This window comes from Peromyscus eremicus, chromosome 7 (genome assembly GCF_949786415.1).
Source record: "Peromyscus eremicus chromosome 7, PerEre_H2_v1, whole genome shotgun sequence".
NCBI classification, from domain to species: Eukaryota; Metazoa; Chordata; class Mammalia; order Rodentia; family Cricetidae; genus Peromyscus; species Peromyscus eremicus.
In genome coordinates this window covers 74,251,162-74,273,014 of record NC_081422.1, presented here as the reverse complement: position 1 = coordinate 74,273,014, position 21,853 = coordinate 74,251,162, and the positions used below count along the sequence as shown (strand labels likewise).

The window sequence follows — 21,853 nt, the reverse complement described above, 5'->3', positions numbered from 1 at the left end:
TTCTTATCATTTTAATTATTATTATTATTTTGTTGTTGTTTTGAGACAAGTCTCAGGTAGCCATAGCTGGCCTCAAACTCAGTATATAGCTAAGGTTGGTCTTGAATTCCTCATCCTACTTCCTTTGCCTTCCAAGTGCTGGGATGACAGTCATGTGCCATAACACTTCACTTTCTGTCCACCATGTTCGTGTGTCTCTATGATGATCCAGTTGTGTTTGCAGAGTTTGGAAGCACTTTCTGCATGCTGTAAAGTTTCCTTTTTCTTTAAAAAAAAAACTCAATATGTTAATTTGTTCATCTAGTCATTCTTTTTTATTGACTACTATTGAATATGATGTTTGGATATTCAGCAAGGAACAACAAAAAAATATTGTCTGCTACTCATAAACTTAAACTCAAATCTCAGGGTTGAGCACTAAATACCAACAGGGCGTGTCTGTATGGATAATTAATTGTTCATGACACCTCTCCAGTCTTGAACATTGCCCATGTAAACATCATACCAGTCATTCACTAATATATTGAAGAATGTAATAACTTTCTGCTTTTGAAAGTCTCTAAATCACTATGGATTTTAAAACAAACAAGGGGAGCAGTATGGTCTTAGAAACGGATTTGGAGATAGTCTGTTGACAGCTCTTTCATTTACTTGCCTTTTCTCCAAATGATAGCAATCTACGAAAAAACAAAAAAAAACCTTCCCCATGACTCATTGTGGAAGTTGGGAAATTGAGCTTACTTTTCCAGAGGTTCCCAGAGTGCTCACACTTAAGACTGTGGGAAAGGATGCAGCTGAACAGTCATATATGAACAGTATGTGCTGAAAGCCAGTTCCTCGTTGATTGTGGACAAATCACAAATTTCTAGTAGTCTTTAATGGCTCTGCTTCCTCTGTGGATTATGTAGGAAATACTTTGGTCTGAATAATTGTTCCTGAGGGAGAAGCCTTCAGAATAAATTCATGTTTTACACACACACACACACACACACACACAGAGAGAGAGAGAGAGAGAGAGAGAGAGAGAGAGAGAGAGAGAGAAACAGAGACACACACAGAGAGACAGAGACACACAGACAGAGAGATAGAGAGACAGAGACAGAGACAGACACAGACAGACACACAGAAATAGAGATAGAGACAGACAGAGACACAGAGACAGATACAGACAGACACACAGAGAAATAGAGATAGAGACACACAGAGACACAGAGACAGGACAAAGAGAGACAGACTGTCATGTATACGTGCCTAGTACAACTAAGAACAGTTTAGTCAGTTAGGTGTGGTGGCTCATGCTTTTTCTCTCAGCACTCAGGAGCTCAGGAGGCAGAGGCAGACAGAGCTCTGTGAGATGGAGGCCAGCCTGCTTTACATGTCCAGAATAGCCAGGACTACAGAGTCCCTATCTTAGGAGGTTTAAAAAAAAAAAAAGAACATATTTTGAAGGTAGCAACAGTATCTGATTATAAGCCATATCCTGTATGGTCTTGCTTATCACCACATTGTTTAAAACTAATCGCAATAGTGGACAGCTAATCCAAAGGCTAAAGTAACTAATAGCAGGGGATTCACTTTCCATAACCTAAAAGAAAACCTGAGAACTCTTTCTGGATATTTGCAGAAGAAATAAGCCCATTATTCTTTAGCTGGAATGATCTAGGCTCTTAAAGGAACAGTGGGTTATTTCCACTCTTCATTGCTGCATTGTGGATTGGAGCCATTCATAAAGAAACTCTGTAGAGGTGAAATGATACATTCCCAGAGTTCTCTTTGGTGGTTTTTAACTTGGAACTGTTGTGTGGTATAGATGTCAGGAGTGTATTTTTTGAAGCTATCTTTGCCTTTGTAATAATAATAACAATAATATAATAATAATAATATCACCAGGTTTATATATTTTTGAAGTTATCTCCACCTTTGTAAATAATAATAATAATAATAATAATAATAATAATAATACAACCAATACTCTCCTGATGGTTCTGACTCATTCATAACCTACTCTCACACTTTCCACCTCTATCAGAACCCACTTTCCGACACTGTGAATAGACAGTCCATTGTAGGGACTGTGAATGAAGTATCCAATATTGTTCTATAAGACACAGCTAGCTTCACATAAAAGCTTAATAGCAGTTTCTCCTTGTAAACATTTTAAAATTTATTATATATATATATATATGGTATGTAGGCATGTATGCCAGGGCACATGAGTAGAGGTCAGAGGGCAACTTCGTGTGATCCCGCCATCTTTATGGGGGTTTTATGTCATCAGGCTTTCATGCGTTTGCTGTCCAATCAGCTCACCTATGTGATCTCTGTCCCTCCCCCTCACCATCTTTCATTCCCCCTTCCCCTTAATTAAGGTTAGTCCAGACCTAGAAAAACTAAGCAAATGAAATTTCATGTATGTTTAGTGTTATCTGTATGCTGTTAGGATAGTGATAACTGGGCTGTTTTCTGGTGGGTTGGGACATAGGTAACAGTTAACTTTGGAGGTGAAGTGTCTTTAAGAATAAGGACACGCAATACTATATTCACATTCTACTATGTAAAGTGGCCAGCAGGGTTACTTAGCACAGAAGGCATGTACTGTACATGTGCAACTATTAAAATACAGCACCTCTGTCTTTTTGTGTCTCTTTGTCCACCTTTAGTTGTCATGTCAAAAAGAAGGCATCTTTATTTTATATTTTTATTTTATGTTGTATGCAAAAGGGTTTTACACTCCTGGGCTACCTTCATCTTGCTATGTAGCAAAGGAAGACCTTGAACTTCTGATCTTCCTGCCTCCATCTGTTTATTGTTGTTTTGTTTTAATTTTGTTTTTGTTTTTGTTTTTTGAGACAAGGCTTCTCTGTGTAACAGTTCTGGCTGTCCTGGAACTTGCTTTGTAGACCAGCTGACCTCGAACTCACAGAGATCCACCTGTCTCTGCCTACCAAGTGCTGGGATTAGAGGCATGCACCCCCACCACCACTCCACTTATTTTTTGTTTTATTTTATATTATTCTATTGAGGAGACAGGATGTTGCTGTGTAGCCCAGGCTGTCTCAAATTCCAGGTCCTCTTACTTTAGCTCCCCAAGGCTAGGATCCTAGGCATATTCCCCTGAACCTAGTTTAAAAGGATGGTTATTATTAAAATGATGACTTGATTTGGGAATAGGGTCAATATTTAAAGGGATATTGTTGAGATTTTTGTCAGGGCAATATTTTGAAAGGCTCTTGGCAGCCCTTAATCACCATTAATTTCCCGTATGTGCTTAGTAAATCAGAGGACTAAACACACATTTCTATGAGTCTTAAACGTGGCAGATTCCTACTTTTCTGTGATACAGAATGAAGTTTAAGGTGGAGCTGCTTCCTCCCTGATTTTGGAGAATGGAGGGTTAACGATGACTCAAACTTGACAACCACTAGAGATGTCTGGAGTCCTGGTGTTTCTGGGGTGTTTGCCATGTGCTGCTTTGAATGAATGACTTGAGTGGGAATATTAAGAGTTTCCTTCCTGACTTGACTTCTTTCAGAATCCTAGCGCTGTCGACATTCCTTTACGGTAGCCTTATTTGAAAAACACTCATCTTACGTAGCAGGGCACATCTTTTAAGAGTAAGTGATCAAGCTATAAATGGAACACTCCAATGATGAAAGCTGCTTGGAAATGATCTCTTACCATGAATTTTCTCGACCGTTGTAGTGCACTATTAAATGCATTAAAAAAATCACAACACTTATCTAAGAGTCTAATTGAGAAGAATATTGCCTTGGGAAATTGCTCTGCCCAAGACAACTGCCGCTCTGTTTCTCTTCAGATTTAAAAACCCAAGTCCCGCTTCACCGTCTGCAAACAGTAATTACCTCTTGTGAAATGAGCTGAGGTCCTTAAAGGAGTCTGCCGGCTTCCCGGGATCTTTCCGGGGTGAGCGGGATGCGGGGCTGATAACCCAGCTGCTTAGGAACTGAGCAGGGCCGGCTGCAAGCTCCTCAGCTGTTGACAGGCCGGCCTCGCTGAGAACACTGGTTAAATATAGCACGCGCAGCTCAGCTCCCCAACAAAGTCACCGCGCTGACAGTGTGCGGGAGCAGCAGAGGAGAAACCTAATCTCAGAACCCAACAACACCTAGCAACAGTTGAAAAAACTTTGAAACAAAAGTCGGGGTGTGAGATAGGCGGCTTCCAATTCCTGCTGATCCCGACTGAAGGAGAGAGAAGCTGCAGCTATTCTGTGCCGTTTCCTGTATGACTTCAGCGACTGGCTAGTTAGTCCCAGCAGAGTGGGAAAAGCGTTTTCCTCAGCCTTCTTTTGGGCTGGCTAGTTTTCCAGGACTCAGTCTTGGGCTGTGGGGCAAGCCACTGGGTTCTTCAAGGGATACACCCTCCGAGAAAGGATACATCTTTGGTTAAAGGAGCTGCCAGCAGGTAAGAACCCCCTGCAACCCCCCTTCCCCTCCCCAAGAAGATATTTACTCTGTTAAGAAATCTGTTTCCACAAGAAGACAATTCGCTCCAATTCTACTTTGTCTCTAATGCTTGGACTTCTCCTGTTCTATGATGGGACAGCACATGTAGAAATTATTAGAATCTGTGTGAATTATTAAAAAAAATCAGAAACTTCTTCTCTTTCTCAGTCACAGCGATTCCCTTTTAAACACAACGTTTTGTGATGTCTTCATAGCGGTCAAGCTAGCCCTGATTCATGTTCTTGCAGGTAATAGGAATATGATGAAAGTCCAGTGCCTTTCACAACCAGGGTAGCTAAGCCATGGAGGGGACATTTCCTCCGGGGCAAAATAGCTTTTCCTTATTGAAAATAGCTAAGCAGCTTGTGTGGTAACTGAGGAGAGTCCTGTCTGGTGTTCCTGTGGCTGCGCTGTTGACCCGCTTCTTTGTGCCGCTGCTGGGTTTGCCGGAGTCTCTGATTGCGTGGGACACCTTGTGCTGGGTCTGACCTCATTTGCCTGCAGTTGCCCAAAGGCTTCTGACTCGAACAAAATATGCCCGCTGCTGATTCGCTGCTTTTGCAGTAGTTGAATATTCAGGAGAATGTTGTGTTAATTAAACTAATTAAATGGAGTGACCGCTTTTGTGCGAGTATGGTGGATTCCACTTTAAGAAACTTAGACCGAATTTTTTTTAGGAAGAAAAAAAAAAAATCCTTCCATAAGCTGCATGGGTGTAAGAGTGTGTTTCCAGTAGTATGAAGGAAGTTCTCATAGCCTTTGAGAGTGTATTGTCTCCCTCTCCACGAGGTGACATGCACCTTAATCAGAATTGCTTACAGTGAACAAGTTCATGTTCAGTTTCACAGCTTGAGGCTACATACACAGCTGATGTAGTCAATACTGATTCCTGGTGGTCTGTAGTTGGGGTCAAATTTGCATAAGAGGATGGATTATTTCTTCAAATAATCCAAAGAGTTTGGATGAATAAACCTAAGGATAATATCAAAGAAAATACCGAAGAAAAAAATTTTAAAAGAAAGTATTTTAACACTGGACATGGAGGCTCCTGCTTGTAATCCAGCACTGGGGAGACTGAGGCAGGAAGACTGCTGTGAGTGCAAAGCCAACCTGAGCTACACAGCAAGTTTTAGCCCAGCCTGGCCTATGGAGTGAGACTCCACCTTCAAAACAAGGCAAAACAAAACAGCAAACCTGTTTGTGTCTACTTTGTCAATGGGAAAAAAGAATTTCCATTAACCAGTTTGGAAATTTTTTTTTTCTATGACAAATGAGAATATGTAAGCCTTTTTGGTAAATGTTCTATTTTAAGACTAGTCGATGGATGAGTATACAGTTTGTGTTTAGGAAAAAGAAATAACACTGTTATTTCAATGTATATCATGTACATAGTTCTGATTACATGATTAGTTTGCAAAGTAAATGAAGCTAATCTAATGTAATCAACATATACAAATAATGGTGAGTGTGCATGCTGGTTGCCTCTGAGTGGGAGAGGGAACTTATGGTACTTTGCTGGAGATAAAATATCATTGTCTTGAAAGACTTATGAAAAGTCAGAACTAGATGCTCTACATTTTTCTTGTCTTAATCCTAGGAAGGGTCACATTGCTGGCTTCCACATGCCTGGGGAAGGCCAGAATCTCCCATTGGTTTGAGGCATTCGATTTTCTCTGGCTCAGTGAGACAGCTTTTGGATAACAGCACAGTGCTTGGCCCTGAGTGGAAGCCATGTCTGCTGAAGGGGAGTTTTGAGTCTCATTAATTGTTTTCATGGTTCTAAGTTTCCCCTCGAGAATTAAAAGGTGATAAATTAAACCACGTGGTTCCCTCCACTGTCTGAACAGAATAGCACACTCTGTGAATACACAGATCCATCCCCTGATTGATTTAAGTGCGTGTTTGTGTGCTGTTTTGGAAGCGCCCCCTCTTCCCTTTCCCTATGGGAGCGCTTGGACTCTTGCTGTTCTCTTTAGCTCTTGTCTGGATATGCCACTGCTGCCCACTTTCAGCCTCATTACCATCCAAACCACGCCGCTGGTGATCAAGGGACTAACTTTCTCTCCACTTTGCTGTGCATGTCTGTCTACACTTTGGTTTCCCGGGGGCGGGGGGGGGGGGGGGGGGGAGGCACTCCTTGTTGCTGCCAAACACCAACATTTTGAAAACCTTCCATCATCTGGCACCTACTTAACTTTTCCAGTTTCATTCCCACTACTCAGCAGCAAGGTCCCTTGGCTTCAGGTACTTCAGGTTATGGACCATTCTGTAAACACAGGAACAGTGGGTACTTTAAGACCTTGCCCTTCCTCATGCTGTTCACCTTGCCTGGGACACACTCTGCTCCTTGTTTATCCTTTCGGACGCAGACCATCGCCTCCCATCTTCACAGAGATTCCGAAGTGACTCCTTAGTTTGGAAAAATGCTGTTTATGTTAGGGTTCCTCATGATGGGCGTGGCCTCATTAAAGCTGGGACTGTTTTGAGAAATCTTCTGGAGTGCGCTGGAGCTTCTTGGCCCCATGTACACTGTGGACAATCTATTAACTTCTTAGGTTCAAGATTCCTAATATGAATATGTGAGAGTGTATAAAATCAAAAAACCAACTAGAAGTATGGTTAAGAGTGTTTTACCTAAAAATTTTCTTCGTGAAAATCTTCATAGTTTTGCCACTTTTAACCATGTTTACACGTCTGACTGTGGAGAAGATATTGCATGCCTCACAAACGAAACCAAAGGACATGGATCTACCTACTCCTGTATATGAACCTAGACTTCTAAACCTCTAAATTCTGTGATTCATATTTTTTAAAATCATCTTTTAGGGCCAAATTTCTTATATGGGTACCTTTGGTCAATTTATTTAAATCATGACTCTTTCTATTTATGAGTCATGAATGAAAATCTGGCCATGAACAATAAAACATTTAAGATATCACGGTCATTTTAGATATTTTCTCCCTAGATGTTTGAAACACAGATGTTTCTTGGTACTACTTTCAATCACTCCTGAAACCTGCAGCCTTGCTGAGAGACAGCAAGAATGCACAAGGCTTTTGAAGCTATTTGCTCTGTATTCACCAAAACAAAAGCATTCGCTTAATAATCTAAGGTGGTTTTCTACTGGGATTTGTGAAGTAATTAATGTACTCATTAAGCAATGGTCTCCACATGTTTATAGTTTTTAATTATGAAATGTTGGGGTTTATGCATTCTAAGCAGTGTACATTGTGGTTTTCCTTTTAAATGAGCATTTCTCTTTAGAAATGTTTTTATTTTTATTATTTTTAATGTGTGTGTGAGTAAGAGTGTGTGTGTGTGTAGATACCTGGTGAGGTCAGAGGTATAGGATCCCACTGGAGCTGGAGTTGCAAGCCACTGTGAGCTGCCTGATGTGGGTGCTCAGAATTGAACTCAGATCCAATGCAGGAGAAATATATGATCTTCCACAGATTTATTTATATGTGTGTGTTTGTATCTGTGTGAATGTGTGCCATATGTGTGACGATGCCTGAGGAGGCCTGACTGTTGGGTGTTGGTAATGAACTCTGCAAGAGCAGAAAGTACTCTTAACCATAGGGCTTCTCTCCAGTCTTAAGATAAGCACTTAAAAAAAAAAAAGACAATAATGGGTATAATATGTGCCTCAGACTTAAGAGTATTACAGAGTTTAATCTACACAAGTTACTTACTTCTCTAACCTTGTGTTTTTAAATAGAAAGCTATGGGTCTGATGGGCAAGCTTAGGTTAATATATCTCTTAACAAAAATGCTTAAGAGAAAAATTATTGGTAACAACTTAGAAAAATCATATAAAAATCTACACTACAAATTAATTTATATAGCATTTTAATATGTGTCAACAAAATAATAAAAGATGAGCTAATGAAATAATGTTTGTTTCCTTGAATCTGACTGAAGTTCTAACAGTAAGGATATAGTCATGGAAGAGGGGTTGGGAACATCAAGTAACAGGCAAGCCTGGTGACCCAGACTCAGGTTTCAGCTCACTGTGGCCTTGGGCGGATTCCCTGGCTTCAGTTTCCTTACCTGAGACTTACAGTGTTTTGTCCTCGTAGCGTTGTTTGAAGATCGAAGAGCTAATAGCATAGGTATGCGTCTGATACATTGTCGAATAAATTCAGTCTCACCTTTACTGTCACATTTTAAGTGTTTTGTTTATTTTAATTCTAGTTGCACACCAAGTTCTCAGATGGCTTCTAGACTGAAACACACCATGGCAAGCAAGGGAGGACTCATTCTTTACCTTGGAATCTGGGTTGGGACAGAGTACTGCTGCTGGGCGCCCTAAGCAAACACAGTTTGAGCAGCAGCCAATAATTCCCGATGGAATTTAGGCTGCTGCCTCTCCCCCCTCCCCCGTTATCACTCAGCAGTCCTGTGTCTTCTAGAGGCATTACTAAAAAGGTTAAGAAATCACCCACAGGATAGACTGTTCTCGTTTCTATATTTGCACTTGGAGATAAAATGTCTTTATACTTAGGGCTTGGCTGTCTCTTTCCCAGCCAGCTATGCCGGGTAATGCATAGCAATGCAGACTTCCATGGAGGGGATGATACTGAATTTATTATTCTCTACTTCTTCCCTTAGATGATTTGTTTGGTTTCACTAACTTAGTAACAGATAACATGAAAAGACCAAAAAAGGTCGTCTTAGGCTAACTTCAACTTTATCAAGTAGAAATGAATTCCTGCTATTCATTGCTCTTAATCCTAGTCAGTCTTAAACATGATAAGAAAGTCTGCCACAAGACAAACAAAACCGGTGTCACATTACAAAGATGTTGATGCATATGCTGCACATTGTGTACACCTAATTTAACAAAATATAGGAAGCATTCTCCTGGTGGTGGTTGGGGCGGGGGGAGTTTCTAAGTAGTTAGAGTAGCCGGAAACCTTGTATGGGGTGACTATGGTTTGGACCTGTCAATTCTATTCCATGTCCCTAGTTGACAAGAAGAGTCTGTAAGCTGAGTTTGAGAACTATCATTCTCCAGTGAAAACCTAGTTGTGAAAAAGAGGGAGAGAAGGAAGGATGGGGATAGATAGATAGATAGATAGATAGATAGATAGATAGATAGACAGACAGAGAGGGAAGAAGGAGAGAGAGAGAGAGAGAGAGAGAGAGAGAGAGAGAGAGAGAGAGAGAGAGAAAAGCCATTTTCTTGGCTTTGCAGATACACTGCAAAGGTTTTAAGGCAAAAATATAGGAACTTCAGGCAAACATACTGAGGTATATTATTTTTCCTTAAATGGTCAATCTTACTCTTTCCCTAATGAGAAAAGGGAAAGGCTGTTGGCAGAATACAACTGTCTCTGGTAGTAGCTGGGGCAGTTTAACTTCGAAGGCCAGGCACCCTGTTGTGGTAGAACTCGGGAGGAAAGTCAAACATGAATTGAGTCGTTTTACTGTTAAACATCTGATCGACAACTTGAGAAACTCTGGGCAGAGACATGAAGTAATGAGACTACACCAGCGCCCCATGCCCCCCCCCACCCCCCCACCCCCGAGGGCCTTGTTTAAGCCACAGCGACACCAAGGCATGGAGTAGGTTTGTGTTGCTTTTCCTTTTTGGGAAATGGTGTCAGTGTGTAATCCTGGGTGATTTATATGTTTCTGAGGCCTGTGAAAGACAAACCAAAGGATATCTTAAAGCTAGGACAGAACTTATCTGGAGTAATTTGACTTTAATTGAGCCCTTAAGGTTAAGGATTTTTTTTGGGGTTGAGTTTCCTGTTTAAGTGCTGTTATCTGTTGCTTTGTCTTAGACATGGTGAAAATAATTCTTGTTGCTTTGTGGCCGAGGACCTGGACTGTCTACACTTAGGAGTAGTTGGTTTTTTTTTTTTTGCCCTCATCCTAACTGCACTCCTCCCCAGGCACTTCCCATAAATGAAGTATCTACTCCTTACTTTTGTAAAGAAAATCTATAGGGAAGCCATGACATGGACATAGGAGGACTGGTCAAATGCGTTCTTTAAAAAAGTAATTTCCTAAAGATTCAACACCAGAAGATGATTTGATTGAAAACAGTAGACTGCTGACGTCACCAAGACAATCAAGTTACTGCTAGCTTGTCTTGTGTATCTGCAAGACTTTTGCAAAAACAATCCCCACCCCCTCCACAGATGCGCATGAGTCACAGGCAACACAGTAATAGGGATAAATTAACTTTCTTTTTCTTTAATATACTTATGTCTCAACTAACTCACTTTAGAGCTTTCTGCTTGGGCTGGAGTGTGACAGAACAACAGGAAAGGAAGAGGCCTTGCTGAGTTCATAATGCTATTTCAGTGTGGCAATAGAAGAGCATGAGGAAATGACACCCCGGGCCTGTGTCTGGAGCCTGCAGTTACTGGGACGACAGCATCACACTGAGATGAAAACAAGGATGGTCTGCTCACCAGGACAGCCAGCACGTTCTGCCAGCCTCAGGGTTTTCCTCAGCATTCTATAAGTCTTGAGACGTGACACTGGAGGTATTCAAGGCTCTCTGTGCTCCATTAACTGGTTAGTAAGGGACATGCTCTGGAAGAGTAGCCTGGTATTTGGATCACATAAGCTTGGTGTTCACATGCTGTCTTTTTTAGACATCATCTACTGGTTTGGGCACCACCAAACTAAAGGCTTTATTCACAGCCTGTTGCTTGTTCTGCTTTTAAGTAAGCTAGCTGTGTTGTTGGTGGTGTTCACTCCTTATAGGGGTTCCCCTAAGGAGTGAACATTCTCACCTTCAAAACTCTGCCCGGTCAACAGACCATTGCCCAGGATACCAGGAGTTTACCAGTAACTGGGACACTTAAGCTTCCAGTATACATAATATAAGGATATCAGTAGCTATATGTATTTCCATTTATGTGTAACTGTATGGAATATATGCAAACGATGTTAATAACAACCAATATACACTCAGAAGCGCCTTGTGGGAGGCCTTATGCCAAGCATATCATGTAAATGACTTTATTTTCTTCTTATAGCAACTCTATGATGCCACCCTCAACTAGAGTTTGAACTCAGGGCCTCAAACATACTGGACAAACGATCTACCACTGTTAGCCCTATCTCACAGATTAGGAAAATGAGGTTTATACATGCTAAGTAATTTGCCCGGTGGCAGATGTAAAATCCAAACTCAGGGGATGTGACTGTTTTTTATGTCTTATTTTTAACCGTCTTTTTGAAATGCAGGAAGTTGCTCAAGGAGTAATCCCTGCCCCCAGTGGCTGAGCCATGTTTTAGGGAGAGTGTAGAAGTCAGCACTAAAGGGCTTCACTGCCCCCGTAGCTAGAGAAGGTTGAAGGTTTACCAAGGGCAAAGAATAAACAGACTGAAGGGCCCCTTGCCAGGGTCCCCAAAGCAGAGCAAGAAGCTTCAATGGCCAGTGAAGTTCGATAACCCAGGAAGAGGTAGAAGAGCCGGGCACAGAGCACAGAAGCAAGTCTTCGTTACTGATGGTTTTCCAAGATGGTTGGGTAAAGGGGGTCAACTGGCAGCAGGCGGTCCCATCAAAACCAAACAAAAGACAAAACAAAGCAGGACAGAGCGGACAGGCTGCTGTAGTTTGAGAACAATTAGCTGACAGGGTCTCGCTATGTAGCCCAGGCTGGCTTTGAGCTAGTGATTCTCCTGCCTCAACTCCCTGAGTGCTGGGATTAAAGGTATGACCACCATCCCTCGCTACCTGACACTTTATAGCTGGTGTTTGTCAACTAAGCATCACTGCCAAGACGTTTTACTGGATACCTTTTTCATTCTCTCTCTTTGATACAAGCCTTACATGATGCTAAATGTCTGGCCATTCAGAAGTAATTGGGAAATTTTTAGTTTTTGTTCACTTGTTGGCATTTAACTTCTGAATTGTTTGAAATAAAAGGAGAACAGTTTTAAAAGGGGGGGGGCAGTTTTCATTTAAAAGATAAGGCAATTTATTTTTATTATTTTGATTTATGCATATATGGATACACCTGTATGTAGGTATGTTCATGTGACTTCAGGTGCTCATGGGAGCCAAAGGTGTTGGAATCCCTGGAGCTGGAGTCACAGGCAGTTGTAAACAGTTCGATATGAGTGCTAGGAACTGAGTTCAGGTCCTCTGCAAGGGCAGCAAGTACTCCTCACCACCGAGTCCTCTCTCCATGTTCCTAGTAAAATTTTGATAAAGCATATAGTGCTTCGCTTTTTCTTATGCCAGAGTCTGTAAATGCTTCATTTTCCCAGTGAATCAAATAATTCCCCCCAAAGAGAACGGTTCGCATAGGATGAAGATGCATACTAGAACTAATTTCTGCCTTCCGAGAAGTTCTGTAAGTTGAAAGCGGTGTCTTGGCAACTGTGTTAGCACCGCTGAGTGCCTCTTCCCAACACACACACCCACTCACAGTTGCTCTCCTAGCTGAAGCACAGGACTTTCACCATGCCTTACAGGCTGTACGGCTTCCTGAAGCAAAGCTGCTGCTTCCTTTGTGGCATAGACCTGCTTAATACAGAGCAATGGGGAAGAAAAGGCGGAGATAGTGATTGTTTTCATCAAGGCTCTCTGCTTCATTTGTAGATCCCCTTATGACAAATTCAGAATTCCTCCTTGGTCCTCTCCTGCCTTTACGTTAAAAGACATAACATTGTCAAAGGAGGAGACTACTTAGTGTTCTACCCTTTGGAGATGAAGGGCTTGACTGGGTGGCTTCCGGAAGCTTTCTCCTATCAGTCAATTAGCCTAAATTCCTTTGGCAACAAAACTGAGTGATAATTTCCATACTGGTCTTTAGTGAATGCCTCTTAAGTGGAAGATATTAACAATTTATCATACTGACTTAAGAGTTACTGAGATTTCTGTAAGATTTGCTAATTCTCTCAGCACTTCTGCGCCTGGTCAGATAGCAAGTAGGAATGGGGGCTTTGAGTTTACACTCAAATGACGTTGTAGATTTGGTTCTGGGGCCGAGATACAGAAGAGCATGGGTACCTGTAGACTCACTTCAAGTGAGAACCATCACAGCATCCATTTGGTTGTGTCTCAACACTCTTGTAATAGTTATGCTTCTGTCCCTGTGAAGAAATACCTACAGAATCACCTTAAGAGAAGAGAGGTTTTCTTTGATTCACAGTTTCTGAAGAAACATTCCATCATGGCCAGGAAGGCATGGCGGCCATAGTGGCTTGGTGAGTGGCAGTGGGAGCTTACAGCATGGTAGATCAAACAGCTGAGCACTCACTCTGGAAACCAGAAGTAGATACCATCTTCCGGGTCCAGCCCCAGCAACCCACTTCTGCCAGTGAAGCCACAGCCCCAAAGGTTCCGGTCTCCCAAGACAGCACTTAGCACTACCACCTAAAGACCCAGTGTTCAAACACACAAGCCCATGTAGGACATTTTACATTCCAATGGCAGCAGGACCCTATGAATCTAAGTCTCTTGGGAGTACTTCAAAAATATTAGTGCCTAGACCATGGCCTCAGAGGTTCTAATTCAAATTGACCCATGTGGGGGCTTTCCCATGTGACTATAATTTGTGTTCATGTGTTAGAACCAGTTATCTAGGAGCATTCAAAAGGGAAGTCACTCAGCAGAAGTTTCCAAGTCCTCTCAAGGTAGAATTGGGTTGGGAGCAGAGCTTACCCAGGCTTTGGTAGTGGGCACTTCTCATACCTCCTAGCGGCTGCATTTCTGTCTTAGGTGAACTGACCCCAGGATCATAACTTGACTTAGGTTTTAGGGTCTTGACTGGGGATCAGTAACAGCTCCCTGGTTCATGTTTGTGATTGCACTTTGGTTCTAGAGACGTGGCACAAAGGTAGCTTAGATTCCGAGCCAGGACCAGAACTTAAGGCCTTCGAGCCCTAGCGAGTTCATCTCTATCACACAGGTCTAATAAACATTACAGCAGCTAGCGATTGTGGATGCCTTCTGGGGAGTAGGTGAATGAGGTAGGTACTCATGTACCCTGATTTGACTGACAAGGAGGCTGAGAGAATGCATCTGCCTCCCTACCCACAGCAAGCAGGTGGCAGGTCGGACATGAGTCCAGGCACTCCCCAGCCTGGGCTCACCCGCTCTTAATCACTCTGCTATTTTGGAGCTTGCTCTGAGAGTATAAGGTGTTAAGTAGCAGCTGCTGCCCATTTCAGTGTCAGAGTCTGGTGGCAGCTGGCTTTGGCGCAGTCAGCTCTCACGCCCGGGTTTTTGCCTGACTAGGGACTAGGTCTGTGCCTTGCCTTCTCTTTCCCCAGTGAATAATCTGGTTTGAGGATCCCTATTACCTTTAAGGCTTCTCCCAGTGACTTTGCTTCTTAGATCCAGCCTTTCCTTCTCTTGTGGTCGGTATAATACTTTACACTTTTCTTTAGGGAGTGTGTTCTCTTTACTTTCCCAGGCATTGGAACCACAAATTTTACTCCTGTTTAGATCCTTGACATTTCCTTGCCCTGTAAGTCTGGCTCGTCCCTTCCATTCTGCCTGTGAGTCCTCCCTCTCTGCTTTCATACCACACCCCAGCTTCTCAAACAAGGTCCACACCAACAGGAAGGGATTAATCAGTTCCCTTCTACAGCAGCAGGTGCATTGGAAGCAAGCTGCTCTGTCATGTGAGATTGACAGGTCAGTGGGTCAAGGCAGTCTGAAGAACTTTTAAAATCTACCGTTTTAGGTAGTATGTATGGAACTAATTTGTGATAGATTCTGTAAGTTTCAAGTTCCACAGAACAGGCATTTGAATACCTATAAGAAAACTTAGAAACATTACCTGGTTAATTGAAGCTTTCTTAAAATAAAAATCCTCTTATCTTAAGATAAAAAACCTTTCTTAAGATAAAAACACACACATTGTATCATAAATTTCTCTAAACGGTAGAAACTAAATAGGAAGTGAGAGATTGTGATTATTTTATAATAAATAAATGCATGTAAAAATAGGCTCACTTATGACTAGAGACTGGTTTTAGAATCATCTACAAGTGTTGAACAAGTGTATGTTAAGTTGAACTCATTAAATATCATGAATTTAAGAAAATACTCCTGATTAGTTTTTTTTATCATCGAAAGGCTCCGCCTCCTTACCCACCAAAACCAGGAAAATGATAGCCAGTGACTATGAGTTTTTCTCCTGCTTCCCACCCCTAGTGATCATATTGTTGCTTTTCTAAATAGAAAACTAAAATCAATGAACACTCTTTGAGCAGCTGATGTTACTAGGTGAGTGAGGGCGGACTGTCACTCTGACTACTGATATACAGATGCAGTTCTGGTAGCAAGCTAGAATGCGATTTGGCATACCTTCATACCATAGCCCAAGGCTCAACCATCCACACAGGCTTAATGGCAACTGTTTGCTCCTCATCTCTTTACACAAGCTCATGAAAACAAAACCCCACAACCAGGCTTCTCTTGCAGTCATTAGCTGGAAAGGCTCTCATCCTCTGAAATCTATTTTGGAGTTCGGATTGCTCCACTCCCCTACAAGTGGTGCAGCAACAGCAGCTGTTTTGTGAACGTTCCTGCTGACAGTTCCAGCTGGTGAATCCCACCGAGTTTCCCCACCCGTGTGCATGCTCCCTGTGTGGCTCCTAGAGGAAGTGTCGAGTGGACTTGCTTGATTTTGCCTTCTTTACCACAGCTTTTTTTTTTTCTTCTCCCTTGCATCACTTCCTCCAGATTTTAACAATGCTGTAATGTGCATCAGCATTCCCAGCTTCCAGGGAATAAAGTCCCAGTGCACACAATGTGTTCCTGGTGATGCACTGTGATGGACTCTTACCAAGACGAGCACGTGGAACTCTGAGCTCAAACAGAAGACAGGACAGGGGTGGGGAGCAGCCAGATGAAAGTGGCTTGTGGTTTCTCAGAAAGTGAAGAATTTTGTTCATTTGAGAAGCAAATTAGACAGAAGACAGAGCTCTTGTTTCCCACATAGTGTTAATGAAAGACTAGGATCCTACAATTGGATGCCTAGCAGGATTACATTATCATTTCAATTTCTGTTTCTAGACATTTTCACAGGAGTTGGATTTCCCTATATAGAGGGCTGTCTCTATTACTGTGTGAGATTTAAAAGGATTTGGGTTATGTGGAAGTGAGTGACTAGAGGAAGATCTCTTCCATCAGCTCATGTTGAAGAACAATGGCCTGGGGTCCAGTCAGACTCCTATGGCCAGAAACGAGGCTAGACAGATGCTGAACTGGGAGCTTGATGGATAGAACACAGGATCCAAATGGCATGGCACCAGATGACAAACAGTGGTCTCGTGTGGCAGCTGGCCTATGTGGGTCTGACATGTGCTTCTGGGTGGAGCACAGCTGAGTTCTTGCACCATGTGGGAAAGCATGTCAGAAGGAGCAGGAAGGAGGTTTGGGAGGTGGGATTCAGGAACAATGGAGCTGCAGAGGAGAGGCAATTCTGGAAACTGTGGAGTGCCACAACTTGAATACAATGACAAAGTGATACCAAGTCCAAGTACAGAACTGGAGGTCTTTGTGTCTCTTGCTTCCCATTCAGTAGGCATCACTCACTCCTTACGTAGTATTTGGTAAGGTCGTGTATGTTAGGCACTGTCTTTGTTACCTTCTCATTGCTGTAATAAAATACTCTGGCAATGGTAACTTAAGGGTCAAAGGGTTTATTTTGGCTTATTTTTTAGGAGATAAAGTTCACCATGGCAGGGAAGATATGGCACCAGATAGTAAAGGCATGGTGGCAGGCGGGGGAGCCTGGCTGTTTACTCACATCTACATCTAGGAAGCGGAGGATAGATGGGAAGTGAGGCTAAAGGTCTGCCCCCAGGACTGCTTCAGTGAGGATCCACCGCCTAAATGTTCTACAGCCTTCCCAAACAGCACTACCAGCTAACAACCGTGTGTTCACACACGTAAGCCTAAGGAGGACATTTCATATTCAGAGCACGACAGGAACCAAGGCTGAGATGCTGTGATAGTATTGCACTGTCTGTACCCTCTCGCAGGGGTCCAGGAGAAAACACAACTGCATGTCACCGGTAAGCACTTGGTGTTGTGGGATCCCAGAAGCAGGACCACTTCCAAGTCTGGGGATGTCAAGTGATGCATGTGGTAAATTGATTCTTGCTGCAGTAAAGCAGGAATGATGAAACTGGAAGGGAAATAGAGCCAGGTGGACAAGAACACAGGGTACACAGCAGAAATGAACATGAATGAAAGGCACTGACACCAGAATCATTGGGATGAGTCCACACAGCTTGACGAACGGGGAGCTGGGAAGCTGCACTCTTTCCCCTACATGATACTTTTAATGTCTTAAAAATATTGTGAAGCGAATCCACTATACACACAAATTTAGTCACACTTTAGACTCTAGTGAACTTAACGAGCCCAGAAAATATGCATTTGTGGACTGGAAAATTCCTGATCCATAGCACTCACACTGCTTGTATTCTTGCAGAAGGGTGAGCACTCTCACTATGTTTGAGAAGGGGTGATGAAGGCATCCTACAAAAGTGTTTGCTTTTGGTCTTTTATAAGTTTGTGCACTTTAACAAAATACTTACATATATCGAATCCTCCAAGTGCCTGACTATGTGGAGGCTGTAAACCCCAGCACCAGCTGAGAAAGCTTTGAAGCACAAGTTGCCTTACCACATATTAAAATAAAACTCAAGGAGCTGGAGAGAAGGCTCAGGGAGAAAGCTTCCTGCTCTTGCAGAGGAGTCTGGTTCAGTTTCCAGCACTCTCTTCTTTGGGTGGCTTACAACTGCCTGTAACCCCAGTTCCAGGGGATATATACCCTTTTCTGGCCTCTGTGAGCCCCTGCATGCATGTATACACAGAGATATACACATAAATAAATCCTATAATAACTCTTTTTAAAAAAGTAAAACCACACAAGTTAAAACACTTTAATAGTGGTACCAAAATCAGTTTACATCAGATGAGGGGACTAAGGAAAAACTCAGACCCAGAACCAGGGCTGTGAGTTGGCCCACCCCAACATCCACCCCATCTACAATCTGCTGAAGCACGTGAAAGGGTGAGACCTGCAGATCCAAAGCTACAGGATCTCTACAGCACAGAGCAACAACAGGACATCTAAGAGGAGCCTCGGTGAGAGCCCAGTATCCAGGGTATAGCAGAAGCCAGAGGCCTTGAACCAGACCAATGACTCATAGCAATGAACTAAGGAAGTATAGACTGAAGGGTATACTGTGTGACTCATTATGATACTTTCCCCCTTTTTTCTTTCTTTCTCTTTTTGTTTGTTTTTGCTTTTCTTTTAAATTTCATTTTTTTTTTTGCCGGGGAGGGGGCAGTTTGCAAGGGAAGAGGATGGATATGAAGGGACAGGGAGATGAATGGGATCAGGATACATGCCATGAAATACACTAAGAACCAATAAAAAGTTAAAAAAAAAAAAGAAACACTTTCATATCAAAATCAGTTTTCATCGGATGAGGAGACTAAGGAAAAATTTATAGAAAGTAAAAATAAAGACAAAACAACCTCCCAAACCTTGCTATATAAAAATTCAGGGTTGGAGAGCAGACCTATCAAACCTGCCGTGGTACTGTCATTTAACCAACAGTGTGGAAAGACTCTGGAGAATGAAATGAAATTTCTGTGTCACACTCAAATACATATTAAATAGACCAGAAATTTAAGTTAAAAAGGATAGAACGAGAATTTAAAATCCTCAAATATGTACATAGAAGTAGATAGATTGTTTTTGGGAACCTTCCTAATCTAGATTTTAAAACAAACAAACAGACAGACAGACAGACAGACAGACAAGTGAAAAACACTCCAGGAAGCTGGGCCAGTGAGACAGCTCAGTGAGCAAAGGAGCTTGCTGCCAAACCCAATGAACGGAGTTGGATCCCGGGGCCCCATGGTAGAAGAGAGAGTCCACTCCTGAGGTTGTCCTCTGAGCTCCAGTGCCCTCTGCAGCACGCATGCACACCCCAGTACCATCTCCACGTACGTAAGTGAAGATAAAACAGAAAGCTTGAAAAACCTAGCGAAACAAAACAGTCGAATAAATGTAACTCTGTTAAAAATGGAAGAAAACTCTGAAACAGAAAAATAAAAGCAAACACCAAAAATACCAACAACAGAGTAAGACGTGGATGCAGATGCCTGTAAACTCAATGCTTTGGGAGAGAGTCGCAGGAAGATCAGGACTTCAAGGCCAGTCTCAGCTACATCATGAGTTGAAGGCCAGCTTAGGCTACTTGCAACCCTGTCTCATCCAAAACAAATGAAACAAAAAATAACAACATCATTCATGAGCCAAGTTAAAATTTAAATAGCAAAATTTGTGATTTAGTAATCAAGATCAATATCTTTAAAATAGGAAGTTCTTTTAAATAAATAAAGCAAACTCCATAATAGAGAAATGTATAAATGACATAAATAATTCTAACAAGCTGGTGGAAGATTGCTTAACCTTACTGGGAATTAAAACTCCAAGTTAAAAGAATTTGATATGATTTCAGCCAGCGTATTAACAAAGGACTCGAAAACTCTGACATTAGTGTGGTAAGGGCAGTAAGTAGGAAATGGACGCTGTATATTTCGGTGGGAAATGCAACGGGGACCAGCTTCCTGAAAGGCCGTTCAACAATATGTGACAAAATGCTTATAATCAGAAGAAAAATAAGCATATTCTCAATCTGAAAAAACAGGAGAGTCCACACACATGTGATGCTTCTGAGAGCACATTGTTTTCTTTTCCTCCCATTGTTCTCAGATCTGACGTCGACTCCTAAAAATTTGGCAGACCTAAAGACTTATTTTTTTAAAAAAGTCAGCGTACTTCTAGCTCAGTTGTTTGGTGGATTTCCTAGGAAGGGGCTTGCTGGACTGGAGTTTTGAAGCAGGCCTCACTGCCCGTTCTATGTCATCACTGAAGTGGCAAGGACATCTTGGTGGCATCTTGTTTCCTGAGTAATGCTATTGTTTAAACATAAACTGATTTACGTTATATAGTGTCCTCTAGTGTAGATGTTCCCCATAAGGGGAGTCCCTTCCATAAGGGAGGTGCATGATTCCCAGATGCTTGACGGTTAGTGGACTGGTATGGGGCCAGGATGTGTATGGAATCCCCCTTGAGACCTTCGTGCTCACATTCTGCTTTCCCTGGGGTGGGGTGCGGGCGGGGATCCTGCTTTGAGAAAAGCCTCTCCTGCAGCTAGGCACTTTTAGCCTGCCATTTGTGCCATCTTTGTTTGCTGTTTGATTCTGCGGCTGAGATGAGTAGTGGGGTGTGCTTGCCTTGTCTTTAAAAATGTACTTTTCCTATTCTGAGTGTAGTGATAAGGTTATTTATACTTGTTTATACATTATGTGTGCACACCTGGTGTGTGTGTGTGTGTGTGTGTGTGTGTGTGTGTGTGTGTGTGTGTGATTTGTCTGCATATGGAGGTCAGAGGACAACGTTGTAGAGTGGGTTCTCTCCTTCCATGTTCAGGTGGATTCCAGGAATTGAACTTGCGTAGCCAGGCATGATCAGCAGGCAAGCACGGCTACTCCCTGAGCCATCTTGTCAGCCCGAGATCTTTTGACCTTTCTTATACCCACACGTGAGGGCTGGGACTGAGTATCACATGTAATTCTGTTAACTGCAGCTTGTTGCCACCTTCTGTCTGCTGGTGGCTGCCAGACAAGATGCAGTTGTACTTGCTAGGTACCATTTTGCTTTCTCTGCTTTCAGACACTTTGCATCTCACACAATGGCACCTGAAAAATCTTAACTAGAAAGTTTCAGACGTGAACAGTTCATCAGTTTGAAATGTTCAGTACTATTCTGAGTGATGTGACCTACTGTGCCCCCAGCTTTGTCCTGCCTGGGATGTGGATCACCCAGGCTGTCCACGCTTCTGGCCAGGTCGTCGTCGTCGTCGTCGTCGTCGTCGTCAGTAGCCACCTCTGTTATCAGATTAGCTGTATGGTACATAGAGTTGTGTTCAAGGCACTGTTACTTTACTTAGTAATGCTCCCAAAGCACAGGAGTAGTAAAGAGCAAAGACAAGTCAGGAAGTGCTTTCAAAAGGAGAGAGAGAGACATGAGAGAGACAGAGAGACAGGGAGACAGACAGAGAACAAGTTGATATGGCTTTACTATAATATATTGTTATACTTATTACATTTTGCTATTAACTCTTGTTGGTATCTAATTTACAAATTAAGCTGTATCTTAAGCATGCAAAGGGCAGACAGTGTCTGTAGGGTTTGTGTGGTATGATCAGCAGTTTCAAGTATCTGCCATTGGAGTTATAGCCTGCCCCTTCCTTCTACAGCAGTTGCTCCAATTTAGCTGGCCATGCCTCATTCAATGATCTCATTACTCTGTCCCTTTCCTTTAAGGAGTTTGTCTCTAACAGTCTCAAGCTGTGCTGTGTACTGTCT

General features: G+C 42.4%; 1 protein-coding gene across 2 annotated transcripts in view; it reads left to right on the top strand.

The window, feature by feature from the left end:
• Nucleotides 1–4,030: 4,030 nt before the first annotated feature.
• Nucleotides 4,031–21,853, top strand: part of Filip1 (filamin A interacting protein 1) — a 165,490-nt gene continuing 147,667 nt past the window's right edge. For both annotated transcript variants that reach the window (XM_059268278.1, XM_059268277.1), the window contains exon 1: nucleotides 4,031–4,425. The gene's annotated coding sequence lies outside the window, so the exon portion shown is untranslated. The remainder of the gene's footprint in view (nucleotides 4,426–21,853) is intronic.